Raw genomic sequence first — 13,537 nt, forward strand, 5'->3', positions numbered from 1 at the left:
CCAAACAGAGAGCCCAATGCAGGACTTGATCCCAAGACTCCAGGATCATGACCTGAGCTGAAGGCAGATGCTTAACGACTGAGCCACCCAGGCACCTCCCAGCTCTGCCTTTTATGACTCCACGGCTCCACGCTATTCTTTCGGGGTTCTCGCCCACTGGTTTCCTCAACAAACCAACAACTTGGGCTAGGAGGGCCTCCTCTCTGTCTCCCAAACAAACCTTGAGACTTGCCGCTGGCTTCCTCTCTCTCTAACCTCCTTCCGCCATCCAATCTCACAGCCACTCGTGCATCTTGGTGAAAGTTCTCCTTTCCTTCAAAGCCCAGCAGGTCTCACCGGGTCCAGGAAAGTCTTCTGTAACCTCTGCCGTGAGAAGGAGTATCTGGGTGTGGAGCAAGGCAGTGGGGTCAGAAACACCAGCCATTTACTGCACATGTGTATGGTGTACAGGTGCACACACCCTCTCATTTGTCCTGAGCCTCCCTGTGGGGCAGGAGGCCATGGTGTGGCCCATCCTACAGATGTGCCAAGTCTCCGATTGCTGGACACAATGCACGCAAGGGGACCTGAAAGGCTCTCATACTAAAGGGAAAGGCCCCGGGGAAATATTAAATATTAAAACCCATTGCAAGGAGAGGGAGTGGTGAGGAAGCTGGTTTCAGAGCATCATAAAAAAAGAATGAGGAAGCAAGCAGGGACCCAAAACCCATGAGTCCCAGGCCCAGAACATCATGGAGTGGTTGTTTTGCTTGTGGCCCAGCAACTGATTAATGAACACAGCATGTCAACAAGCCTTGCCTCATGTAATCCAATAATCGCATTTGACAGACGGTACCACCATTCTGTGGGGAAGGAACCAGAGGCCCTAAATCCTAACAAAGCTCACACAGTCCACAGTGGGGCAGGGACCCAAAGCAGGGTGGACTCCCGAATCCGTGTGCCTTCTAACCCACAACCAATGAATGACTGACCACGTTCCTTAGAAACACTGACATCAGAATCTCCCTCGGCTCCCAGTCCGGCCCTGCGTGCTGGCACCTGACCTCCGCCATTTGAGACGCCAGCCACCTGCCTTTCTCTGTTCTTCGCTGACTCTGGTGTCCTAGAACCCGATTCTATGGAGCTCCACTTGTGAACTTTCAGTCTCTTTGCCTTTCAAGAGTTCCACAAGAACATAAAACTGCTCCTAGAGTGGCTCCCTCTTCACCAGACTCAGAACAGGTGCCAGAACAAGGGGCTGGATGCGCAGAAAGCGGAGCGGGACGACAAGGGCTTGGAGAAGGGAGTGGAGGGCCGTGGGTCCCACCGCCGATGCTGGGGTACAGTGAGAACACAACCACCCCAGCTGTCACCCCCTGGAGTCCCAGACACAGACGCTTCCTCCCTCACAAGTTTGCAGAGGGCTAGCCACGGAGAGGGAGAGCACAGGAGGGTACCGGCCAGCACAGCACAGCAGGATCACCACTCTCTGCAGCCAGAGAGGGGTGGAGGGGGTCAGGGCCCCTGTCGGGGGCTAATCTGCTGCTGCCTGCTCTCAGCCACAAGCTTCACCTATCACCTCTTGTCACGGTTCTAGGCCTAGCTCTGGGTAGACCTGCCTTGGGTCACCTCCCAGCACCCCACTGGGCCCCACCCCGAGAAGAAAGCAAGCTGTCCCCCGACTGCAGGCGCACCACCCACTGCCACATTTCTCTCCCTTTGTCCACCCGATCCACCCACGCAGACCCCAAGTCAGAGCAGGTTCTGATTCCCACAGGGAGCCTGCCCCGGCCCAGCCCCTTGGAGATGCTAGAAAAGTTTTCTAAAAGGATGAGTGAGTGAGGTCAAGTGAGTGAGGTCAAGCAAGGACCTGGGGCAAAGAGAGCCAGCTGCCCCCTGCTCCTGACCCTGTAGAGGCAGCTGCTTAGTGACAGGGCACCCTACAGTCCTGGGGGAAAGGAGAAGATGGGTCATTTGGGTCTGTCTTGTCTACCTGAGAAACCACTGCTGGCAAGGCCACCAAATGCAAGTGAAGGGCAGGAAACACTGTGATGTGCCACGGGAAGCACTGAAAATGTGAGTAACTGGTCAGTGGTGACACAGTTATCCAGTGGGTCAGGCAGCATCTCACAAGGAAGGGTCCATGGAAGCCCGATTTGAGAGGTGAATGGTGAGAATAAAATCCACGGTCAGATTTGTCTAGTGAATACAGCACATTCCTCCCCTTCTTCTAGACCCACGGTGCACCCCAGAATGTCAAGGCTCTGAGAAGTCATGCTGTACAGACAACTGTCTAACCTAGTGCTTCCCACACTTACCTTTTCTTTCTTTCTTTTTTTTTTTTTTTCAGTAAATCTTATTTAAAATCCCAACGTATTAGCATTCCATAGGGTACACTTAGAAAATGAAAGGATGCTGGTCATACAGATGTTCTGGCTCAAGGAAGTCACTTTAGGGGAAATGGGAGGGCTTCCTTCCTTCTTTCTTGGCTTTCCTTCTCCCAAGAAATACCTGAATTTTATAGATTCACATCCTTAAGGTCACAGGACAAAATACCAGTGGTGGACGGTTAGGCACTGGTCAGCAGAGTGGGAGGGGAAAGAATCTGCCACAGAAACTCCTTTGCCCTCTGTCTCTGACCATAGACATGACCTCCAGCAAATGACAACCTCCCTGTGCCCAGGTTCCTGTTCTGGACGCAGCCATGAGGGCATAGGAGTTGCTGGATCTTGAGGGCTTAGAATTGTGCCTGGTAGATTCACAGAATCCACACAGCCTTCTACATCACAAGGGCTCTTGTTATCTGAAGCAACATGAATTTAGGGATTTCCTTTTCCTCTCCCATGGCAAGCTTGACAGATTGTAACCTAGTATAATAGCCCCTTATGCAACATAATCACAGAGCCATAGACATGAAAGGATAAGAGAGACAAGAGGTATTAAGAAAGTTTAGAGAGGAAAGGATCTGTGTGTGCTGCGGGGTCAGTCGGGAGGACGGCTTCCGGGAGGAGGAAACAGTGATTGGGCTTTGCCTGAGCAGGGGACAGCGGGGAGAGGCCCAGTGAGGGCAGAACATCAGGGGAATGCAGACCTGGAGGTGCCAGTGAGCACAGCCAGAGCCTCATTAACTCAGCTTCAGGCAAGCAAGGAGTCTGCTCACTGGCCGGAGACCAGCCAACCACTGGGAGCTGGCTGTTCTGTGCACGTCTGCTGAGGAATAGAGTCATCTCCAGATCCTGGAGGGAACTAGAAGTGACAGATGGTCTGTTGAGCAGAATGGAGCGTTTGCTTCCCCAGCTTGAACATGTGCTTCTCAGGCAGGTCTGCGGGCCACCTCCCCCCTCCCCAAAGCCTCCTCCAGGCTTGCTTGGGAATCAGTTCTTGAAAGAAGCAGAGGCTCACTGAAGCTCGCTCAAGTGTAAGGGTGGCTGGGGGGAGATTCAGTGGTGTCTTGGGGGAAGACAAGGGCAAGGAGGTCAGCTCAACCTTGAGACAAACAGGGGTGGGGGGAGGAGCAAGATGGCAGAGAAGTAAGAGACCAAAATATCATCAGGTCCCTGGAATTCAACTAGATAGTTATCAGACCATTCTAAACACCTACAAACTCAACAGGAGAGAAGAAGAGAAGAAGAGCAGCAACTCTAGGAACAGAAAATTGACCACTTTCCAGAAGGTAGGACGTGTGGAGAAGTGAATCCAAAGCGACAGGACAATAGACCATGGGGGAGGGTCCAGCTCCTGGCAAGCAGTGGAGCAGCAGAGTACAAAATCTGAACTCTGCTCCACTGAGGGACATCATTCCAGAGGCTAATCGGGGGGTGGGGGCCTCTGTGGGGACAGTGTGGTCTCAGGACCCATGGGGACACTCAGAGTGTCTGAGTGTAGCAGAGCTCCCAGGTATCAGCGTGGGGAAGCCAGCTGCAGAGATGGAGCCGAGGAGTGAGTTCTTAGCTCAGGGTTACCTTAAACTGTGATCCAAGGCACAGTCGGGCCACTACTCTTCAAGAGGGACCCCACAAGTGGCAGATCTGGGGAGACTCACCTTCCTCTCCCAGTGGGAGTGTGCTGCAGGAATTGGCTGGGTTTGGAGACTCCAAATGGGGCCACACACCAGACACAGAAATGCTTGGTCACAGGCTGGATGAGCTTGGAACACAGCTAAAAACCAGGGAGATGGGAGGCATTGACCACTTTTCTCCGAGGACACACTGAGGAGTGGGTCTGAGCTCTCGGTTCCTCCAGACAGGAGATTAGGAGGCCGCCATTATTATTCCTGTCCTCCAGAGCTCTACGGAAAGCGAAAAGCGTTCAGGGAACAAAGGCTCCTGAGAGCGAACCTGAGCAGATTACTTAGCCTGGCCCCTGGCAAGGGTGGTACAATTCCATCTCAGGCAAAGAGATTTGAGAATCACGGCAACAGGCCCCTCCCCCAGAAGATCAGCAAAGGATATCCAACCAAGACCAAGTTCACTGATCAATGAGAACTGTGGAACTCCAGAGCTAGGAGAAAGCAACACATAGAATTCATGGCTTTTTCCCCATGATCCTTTAGTCTTTCAAAGTTACATTTAAAAAATTTTTTTCTGATCGAGTCAAGATGGCGGAGAAGTAGCAGGCTGAGACTACTTCAGCTAGCAGGAGATCAGCTAGATAGCTTATCTAAAGATTGCAAACACCTACAAATCCAATGGCAGATTGAAGAGAAGAAGAACAGCAATTCTAGAAACAGAAAATCAACCACTTTCTGAAAGGTAGGACTGGCAGAGAAGTGAATCCAAGGTGATGGGAAGATAGACCCCGGGGGGAAGGGCTGGCTCCCAGCAAGCGGTGGAGCAACAGAGCACAAAATCAGAACTTTTAAAAGTCTGTTCCACTGAGGGACGTCACTCCAGAGGCTAAACCGGAGTGAAGCCCATGCGGGGTCAGTGTGGCCTCAGGTCCCGCAGGGTCACAGAAGGATCGGGGGTGTCTGAGTGTCACAGAGCTTACAGGTATTAGAACGAGAAGCCGGCTACAGAGACAGAGCTGAGGAGTGAGCTCCCAGCTCGGGGTTACCTTGAACCGGTTGCAGGCTTGGTGAGCTCGGAGCGTGGCCGGAGGTCAGGCAGACGGGAGTAACTGGGCGCTGTTCTCTGAGGACACCCTGAGGAGTGGGGCCCTGGGCTCTCGGCTCCTCCAGGCCGGAGACCAGGAGGCTGCCATTTTCATTCCCGTCCTCCGTAACTCTATGGAAAGCCCTCAGGGAACAAAAGCTCCTGAAAGCAAAGCCGAGCAGATTACTCAGCCCAGCCCCTGGTAAGGGTGGTGCAGTTCCACCTGGGGTGAAGACACTTGAGAATCACTACACCAGGCCCCTCCCCCAGAAGATCAACAAGAAATCCAGCCAGGCCAAGTTCACCTACCAAGGAGTGCAGTTTCAATACCAAGGAGAGCAGCGGAATTCCAGCGGAGGAGAAAGCAAAGCACGGAACTCATGGCTTTCTCCCCATGATTCTTCAGTCTTGTAGTTAATTTAATTATTTTTTTCTTTTTCAATTTTTTTTTCTCTTCTTCTGCTAGATTTTTTTTTTTAACTTTTACCCTTTTCTATTTTAACGTTTTTTAACTAGTTTATCTAGGATAAATCTATATATATATATTTTTTCTTTTTTATACTTTTCTTTATTCGTTTTCTTTTTTTAATTGTTTCTTTTCTTTTTCTTTTTCCTTTTTCTTTCTGAACCTCTTTTTATCCCCTTTCTCCCCCCTCACGATTTGGGATGTCTTCTGATTTGGTTAAAGCATATTTTCCTGGGGTTGTTGCCATCCTTTTAGTATTTTACTTGCTCCTTCATATACTCTTATCTGGACAAAATGACAAGAAGGAAAAATTCACCACAAAAAAAAAGAACAAGAGGCAGTACCGAAGGCTAGGGACCTAATCAATACAGACATTGGTAATATGTCAGATCTAGAGTTCAGAATGATGATTCTCAAGGTACTAGCTGGGCTCAAAAAGGGCATGGAAGATATTAGAGAAACCCTCTCAGGAGATATAAAAGCCCTTTCTGGAGAAATAAAAGAACTAAAATCTAAACAAGTTGAAGTCAAAAAAGCTATTAATGAGGTGCAATCAAAAATGGAGGCTCTCACTGCTAGGATAAATGAGGCAGAAGAAAGAATTAGCGATATAGAGGACCAAATGACAGAGAATAAAGAAGCTGAGCAAAAGAGGGACAAACAGCTACTGGACCACGAGGGGAGAATTCAAGAAATAAGTGACACCATAAGATGAAACAACATTAGAATAATTGGGATTCCAGAAGAAGAAGAAAGATAGATGGGAGCAGAAGGTATACTGGGGAGAATTATTGGAAAGAATTTCCCCAATATGGCAAAGGGAACAAGCATCAAAATCCAGGAGGTGCAGAGAACCCCCCTCAAAATCAGTAAGAATAGGTCCACACCCTGTCACCTAATATTAAAATTTACAAGTCTTAGCGACAAAGAGAAAATCCTGAAAGCAGCCCGGGAAAAGAAGTCTGTAACATACAATGGTAAAAATATTAGATTGGCAGCAGACTTATCCACAGAGACCTGGCAGGCCCGAAAGAGCTGGCATGATATATTCAGAGCACTAAACGAGAAAAACATGCAGCCAAGAATACTATATCCAGCTAGGCTATCATTGAAAATAGAAAGAGAGATTAAAAGCTTCCAGGACAAACAAAAACTGAAAGAATTTGCAAACACCAAAACAGCCCTACAGGAATACTGAAAGGGGTCCTCTAAGCAAAGAGAGAGCCTAAAAATAATAGATCAGAAAGGAACAGAGACAATATACAGTAACAGTCACCTTACAGGCAATACAATGGCACTAAATTCATATCTCTCAATAGTTACCCTGAATGTTAATGGGCTAAATGCCCCAATCAAAAGACACAGGGTATCAGAATGGATAAAAAACCAGAACCCACCCATATGTTGCCTACAAGAAACTCATTTTAAACCCAAAGACACCTCCAGATTTAAAGTAAGGGGGTGGAAAAGAATTTACCATGCTAATGGACATCAGAAGAAAGCAGGAGTGGCAATCCTTATATCAGATCAATTAGATTTTAAGCCAAGGACTATAATAAGAGATGAGGAAGGACACTATATCATACTCAAAGGATCTGTCCAACAAGAAGATCTAACAATTTTAAATAGCTATGCCCCCAGTATGGGAGCAGCCAACTATATAAACCAATTAATAACAAAACCAAAGAAACACATCAACAATAATACAATAATAGTAGGGGACTTTAACACTCCCCTCACTGAAATGGACAGATCATCCAAGCAAAAGATCAACAAGGAAATAAAGGCCTTAAATGACAAACTGGACCAGATGAACATCACAGATATATGCAGAACATTTCATCCCAAAGCAACAGAATACACATTCTTCTCTAGTGCACATGGAACATTCTCCAGAAGAGATCACATCCTCGGTCCTAAATCAGGTCTCAACCGGTATCAAAAGATTGGGGTCATCCCCTGCATATTTTCAAACCACAATGCTCTGAAGCTAGAACTTAATCACAAGAGGAAATTTGGAAAGAACCCAAATACATGGAGACTAAACAGCGTCCTTCTAAAGAATGAATGGGTCAACCGGGAAATTAAAGAAGAATTGAAAAATTCATGGAAACAAATGATAATGAAAACACAATGGTTCAAAATCTGTGGGACACAACAAAGGCAGTCCTGAGAGGAAAATATATAGCGGTACAAGCCTTTCTCAAGAAACAAGAAAGGTCTTAGGTACACAACCTAATCCTACACCTACAGGAGCTGGAGACAGAACAAGAAAGAAACCCTAAATCCAGCAGGAGAAGAGAAATCATAAAGATCAGAGCAGAAATCAATGAAATAGAAAGCAAAAAAACCAAATAGAACAAATCAACGAAACTAGGAGCTGGTTCTTTGAAAGAATTAATAAGATTGATAAACCCCTGACCAGACTTATAAAAAAGAAAAGAGAAAGGACCCAAATAAATCATGAATGAAAGAGGAGAGATTACAACTAACACCAAAGAAATACAGACAATTATAAGAACATACTATGAGCAACTCTACACTAACAAATTTGACAATTGGGAAGAAATGGATGCATTCCTAGGGACATATAAACTACCACAACTGAACCAGGAAGAAATAGAAAGCCTGAACAGACCCATAACCAGTAAGGAGATTGAAATGGTCATCAAAAATCTCCAAACAAACAAAAGCCCAGGGCCAGACGGCTTCCCAGGGGAATTCTACCAAACATTTAAAGAAGAACTAATTCCTATTCTCCTGAAACTGTTCCAAAAAATAGAAATGGAAGGAAAACTTCCAAACTCATTTTATGAGGCCAGCATCACCTTGATCCCAAAACCAGACAAGGATCCCATCAAAAAAGAGAGCTACAGACCAATATCCTTGATGAACACAGATGCGAAAATTCTCACCAAAATACTAGCCAATAGGATTTAACAGTACATTAAAAGGATCATTCACCACGACCAAGTGGGATTTATTCCAGGGCTGCAAGGTTGGTTCAACATCTGCAAATCCGTCAATGTGATACAACACATCAATAAAAGAAAGAACAAGAACCATATGATACTCTCAATAGATGGTGAAAAAGCATTTGACAAAGTACAGCATCCCTTCCTGATCAAAACTCTTTAAAGTGTAGGGATAGAGGGCACATACCTCAATATCATCAAAGCCATCTATGAAAAACCACAAATATCATTCTCAATGGAGAAAAACTGAAAGCTTTTCTGCTAACGTCAGGAACACGGCAGGGATGTCCATTATCACCACTGCTATTCAACATAGTACTAGAAGTCCTAGCCTCAGCAATCAGACAGCAAAAGGAAATTAAAGGCATCCAAATCAGCAAAGAAGTAGTCAAACTATCACTCTTTGCAGATGAAATGATACTATATGTGGAAAACCCAAACTACTCTACTCCAAAACTGCTAGAACTTGTACAGGAATTCAATAAAGTGTCAGGATATAAAATCAATGCACAGAAATAAGCTGCATTTCTCTACACCAACAACAAGACAGAAGAAAGAGAAATTAAGGAGTCAATTCCATTTACAATTGCACCCAAAACCTAGGAATAAACCTAGCCAAAGAGGCAACGAATCTATACTAAGAAAACTATAAAGTACTCGTGAAAGAAATTGAGGAAGACACAAAGAAATGGAAAAATGTTCCATGCTCCTGGATTGGAAGAATAAATATTGTGAAAATGTCTATGCTACCTAAAGCAATCTACACATTTAATGCAATTCCTATCAAAATACCATCCTTTTTTTTTTTTTTCAAAGAAATGGAACAAATAACCCTAAAATTTATATGGAACCAGAAAAGACCTCGAATAGCCAAAGGAATATTGAAAGAGAAAGCCAAAGTTGGTGGCATCACAATTCCGGACTTCAAGCTCTATTACAAAGCTGTCATCATCAAGACAGCATGGTACTGGCACAAAAACAGACAGATAGATCAATGGAACAGAATAGAGAGCCCAGAAATAGACCCTCAACTCTATGGTCAACTAATCTTCGACAAAGCAGGAAAGAATGTCCAATGGAAAAAAGACAGCCTCTTCAATAAATGGTGTTGGGAAAATTGGACAGCCACATGCAGAAAAATGAAATTGGACCATTTCCTTACACCACACATGCAAATAGACTCAAAATGGATGAAGGACCTTAATGTGAGACAGGAATCCATCAAAATCCTTGAGGAGAACACAGGCAGCAACCTCTTTGACCTCAGCCGCAGCAACATCTTCCTAGGAACATCACCAAAGGCAAGGGAAGCAAGGGCAAAAATGTACTATTAGGATTTTATCAAGATCAAAAGCTTTTGCACAGCAAAGACAAAAAGACAACTGACAGAATGGGAGAAGATATTTGCAAACCACATATCAGATAAAGAGCTAGTGTCCAAAATCTATAAAGCACTTATCAAACTCAACACCCAAAGAATAATCCAATCAAGAAATGGGCAGAAGACATGAACAGACATTTCTGCAAAGAAGACATCCAGATGACCAAACATGAAAAAGTGCTCCATATCACTCGGCATCAAGGAAATACAAATCAAAACCACAATGAGATATTACCTCACACCAGTCAGAATGGCTAAAATTAACAAGTCAGGAAATGACAGATGCTGGCGAGGCCCCCAATCAAAAGACACAGAGTATCAAAATGGATTTTAAAAAATACCCATTGGGGCGCCTGGGTGGCTCAGCAGGCTAAAGCCTCTGCCTTCAGCCCAGGTCATGATCCCAGGGTCCTGGGATCGAGCCCCGCATCGGGCTTTCTGCTCAGTGCACAGCCTGCTTCTCTCTCTCTCTTTCTCTCTCTCTCTCTCTCTCTCTTTCTGCCTGCCTCTCTGCCTACTTGTGTTCTCTGTCAAATAAATAAATAAAATCTTAAAAAAAAAATACCCACTGATATGCTGTCTACAAGAAACTCAATTAGACACAAAGACACCTCCAGATTTAAAGTGAGGGGGTGGTAATAAAAAAAAATTTACTATGGTAATGGACATCAAAAGAAAGCTGGGGTGACAATCCTTATATAAGATAAATTAGGTGTTAAGCCAAAAACTATAATAAGAGATGAGGAAGGACACTCTACATACTTAAAGCATCTGTCCAACAAGAAGATCTAACAATTTTAAATATCTGTGCCCCTAACGTGGGAGCAGCCAATTATATAAACAATAACAACAAAATCAAAGAAACACATCAACAATAATACAATAATAGGAGGAGACTTTAACACTCCCTTCACTGAAATGGACACATCATCTAACCAAAAGATCAACAAGGAAATAAAGGCTGTAAATGACAGAGGGACATGACAGATATATTTAGAACATTCCAACCCAAAGCAACAGAATACACATTCTTCTCTAGTGCACATGGAACATTCTTCAGAATAGATCACATTCTGGGTCACAAATCAGGTCTCAACCAGTACCAAAAAATTGGGATCATTCCCTGCATATTTCTTGGATCACAACGCTTTGAGACTAGAACTCAATCATAAGAGGAAAGTTGGAAAGAACTCAAATACATGAAGGCTAAAGAGTATCCTACTAAAGAATGAATAGGTCAACCAAGAAATTAAAGAAGAATTTTTAAAAATTCATGGAAACAAATGAAAATGAAAACACAACGGTTCAAAATCTGTGGGATACAGCAAAGGTAGTCCTGAGAGAAAGTATATAGTGATACAAGCCTTTCTCAAGAAACAGTAAGGGTCTTAAGTACACAACTTAACCCTACACCTAAAGGAGCTGGAGAAAGAACAAGAAAGAAAGCCTAAACCCAGCAGGAGAAGAGAAATATTAAAGATCAGAGCAGAAATCAATAAAATAGAAACCAAAAGAGCAGTAGAACAAATCAATGAAACTAGGAGCTGGTTCTTTGAAAGAATTAATAAGATTGATAAATCCCTAGCCAGACTTATCAAAAAGAAAAGAGAAAGGACCCAAATTAATAAAATAATGAATGAAAGAGAAGAGATTACAACCAACATCAAAGAAATATAAACAATTATAAGAACATTATGAGCAATGATACACCAGCAAATTAGACAATCTGGAAGAAATGGATGCATTCCTAAAGACATATAAACTACCAAAACTGAACCAGGAGGAATTAGAAAACCTGAACAGACCCATAACCAGTAAGGAGATTGAAGCAGTCATCAAAATTTCCCAGGGCCAGAAGGCTTCCCAGGAGAATGCTATCAAACATTTCAAGAATTAATACCTATTCTCCTGAAACTGTTTCAAAACATAGAAATGGAAGAAAAACTTCCAAACTCATTTTATGAGGCCAGCATTACCTTGATCCCCAAACCATACAAAGACCCTATCGAAAAGGAGAATTACAGACCAATATCCTTGATGAACACAGATGCGAAAATTCTCACTGAAATACTAGCCAACACTACATTGAAAGGATTATTCACCATGACCAAGTGGGATTTATTCCTGGGTTGCAAGGTTGGCTCAACATCCTCAAATCAATCAAAGTGATACAATACACTAATCAAAGAAAGAACAAGAACCATATAATACTCTCAATAGATGCCAAAAAAGCATTTGACAAAGTACAACATCCTTTCTTGTTCAAAACACCCTGCCCCGAATCCCATGGTGCCCTATATACAAAACAGGCATGGAGACTGTGAATAAGAGGGAAGAACATGGGAAGTGACAAAGGAGCAGAATATTGAGAAAGGAAAAAACTACATCCTCTCAGAAACAGTTGGTGGAACGGTCCCCAGGGAAGAGGGTGAGAGTGGGGGCTTGGATTCCAACATGACAGAGGGTAACCAGTGGTTCCCGAAGCTTGCAGAGGCTGCCATGGAGGCAGATTCCCAGGCCAGTCTCACAGGATATGATGCTGCAGCTCACCCCAGGGGACTCTGACATTCGTGATCTCAGAATCACCGCCTGGAAATGCTAAGCAGGTCTTTTCAAAGAGCTGCCTTAGGAGGAACAGGGCTTTCTAGGAAAGGCAGTGACCCCACATTTTGGGACTGTTCAGGGAAGAGCAGCCAGTCTGCTCTGATTGACCCCAACCTTCCCTCTTCACCTCCCGTTTCTCCAACCCTCTGCTATCCAAACAGAATCTTGATTGCCCTGGGAACTCAAGATCCAGGCAAGGAAGGGTTCCTGCCTCTTCGGGCTGCTCCTCTGGGCCTTAGTCCTCCTCTGCCTCCCCCATTACATCTTCTGGGCATTTTAAGACTGGATTCTGGGTCAGCAGGAGTGCCTCCAAGATACTCTCTCAGACTTGTACTCACTCATCTTCCAGAAATGAGTGGGATCTGGGCAAGAGGAAGGAGTTCATCTCCAGATTCTGCCAAGAGGTCCCAGATTCTGATGCCAGAAGATTAGAAGAATGGCTACCTCAGGTCCTCACCAGGCTGGACTAGAAGATTAAGTATTACCTCTGTACCCACATATTTGCGTTTTCTCCAGTTTCTCCAGCTCTCCACACCTCTCCCTCAGCCTGCAGGCTGACTGGCTCCAACAGACGCGTGGGAACCTGTGTGACTTGAGGAGGAGCCAGACACATCTGGAAATGTAATACTTTAACGGAGGCCTCAAGAATTCACAATGTACTCACACATCACCTACACATTTCATCTTCTCAACCATCTTGGTGGGGGGAAGGCTGGGCTGGAGGAGAATGCATGTCTCCACACCCCTCTTCCTGCCGTGTGCCCATTCTCTCAGGAGAGCCCTGGCTCAGGGAGGTGGAGCTCAGACCAGGAGAGGGTGGTGTGTCGTGACAGCAGGTGGACAGGGCAGTGCACTTATTAGGCAGATGGCTCCATCTCAGGAGGAAGGGCAGACGTGACCAGCTGGGTCGGACATCTTGGCGAGAGGGGAAGCAGCTGGGCAGAGGGGAGGCCGGGAAATTTGGGTGTCACAAGATCTGGAACCTATGTGTGTGGCCTGGAGCGGGTCCCTACCTCTTCCCAGGCCTTAGTTTCCCCTT

The sequence above is a fragment of the Mustela nigripes genome, chromosome 12 (genome assembly GCF_022355385.1).
Source record: "Mustela nigripes isolate SB6536 chromosome 12, MUSNIG.SB6536, whole genome shotgun sequence".
In the NCBI taxonomy this organism is placed as follows: domain Eukaryota; kingdom Metazoa; phylum Chordata; class Mammalia; order Carnivora; family Mustelidae; genus Mustela; species Mustela nigripes.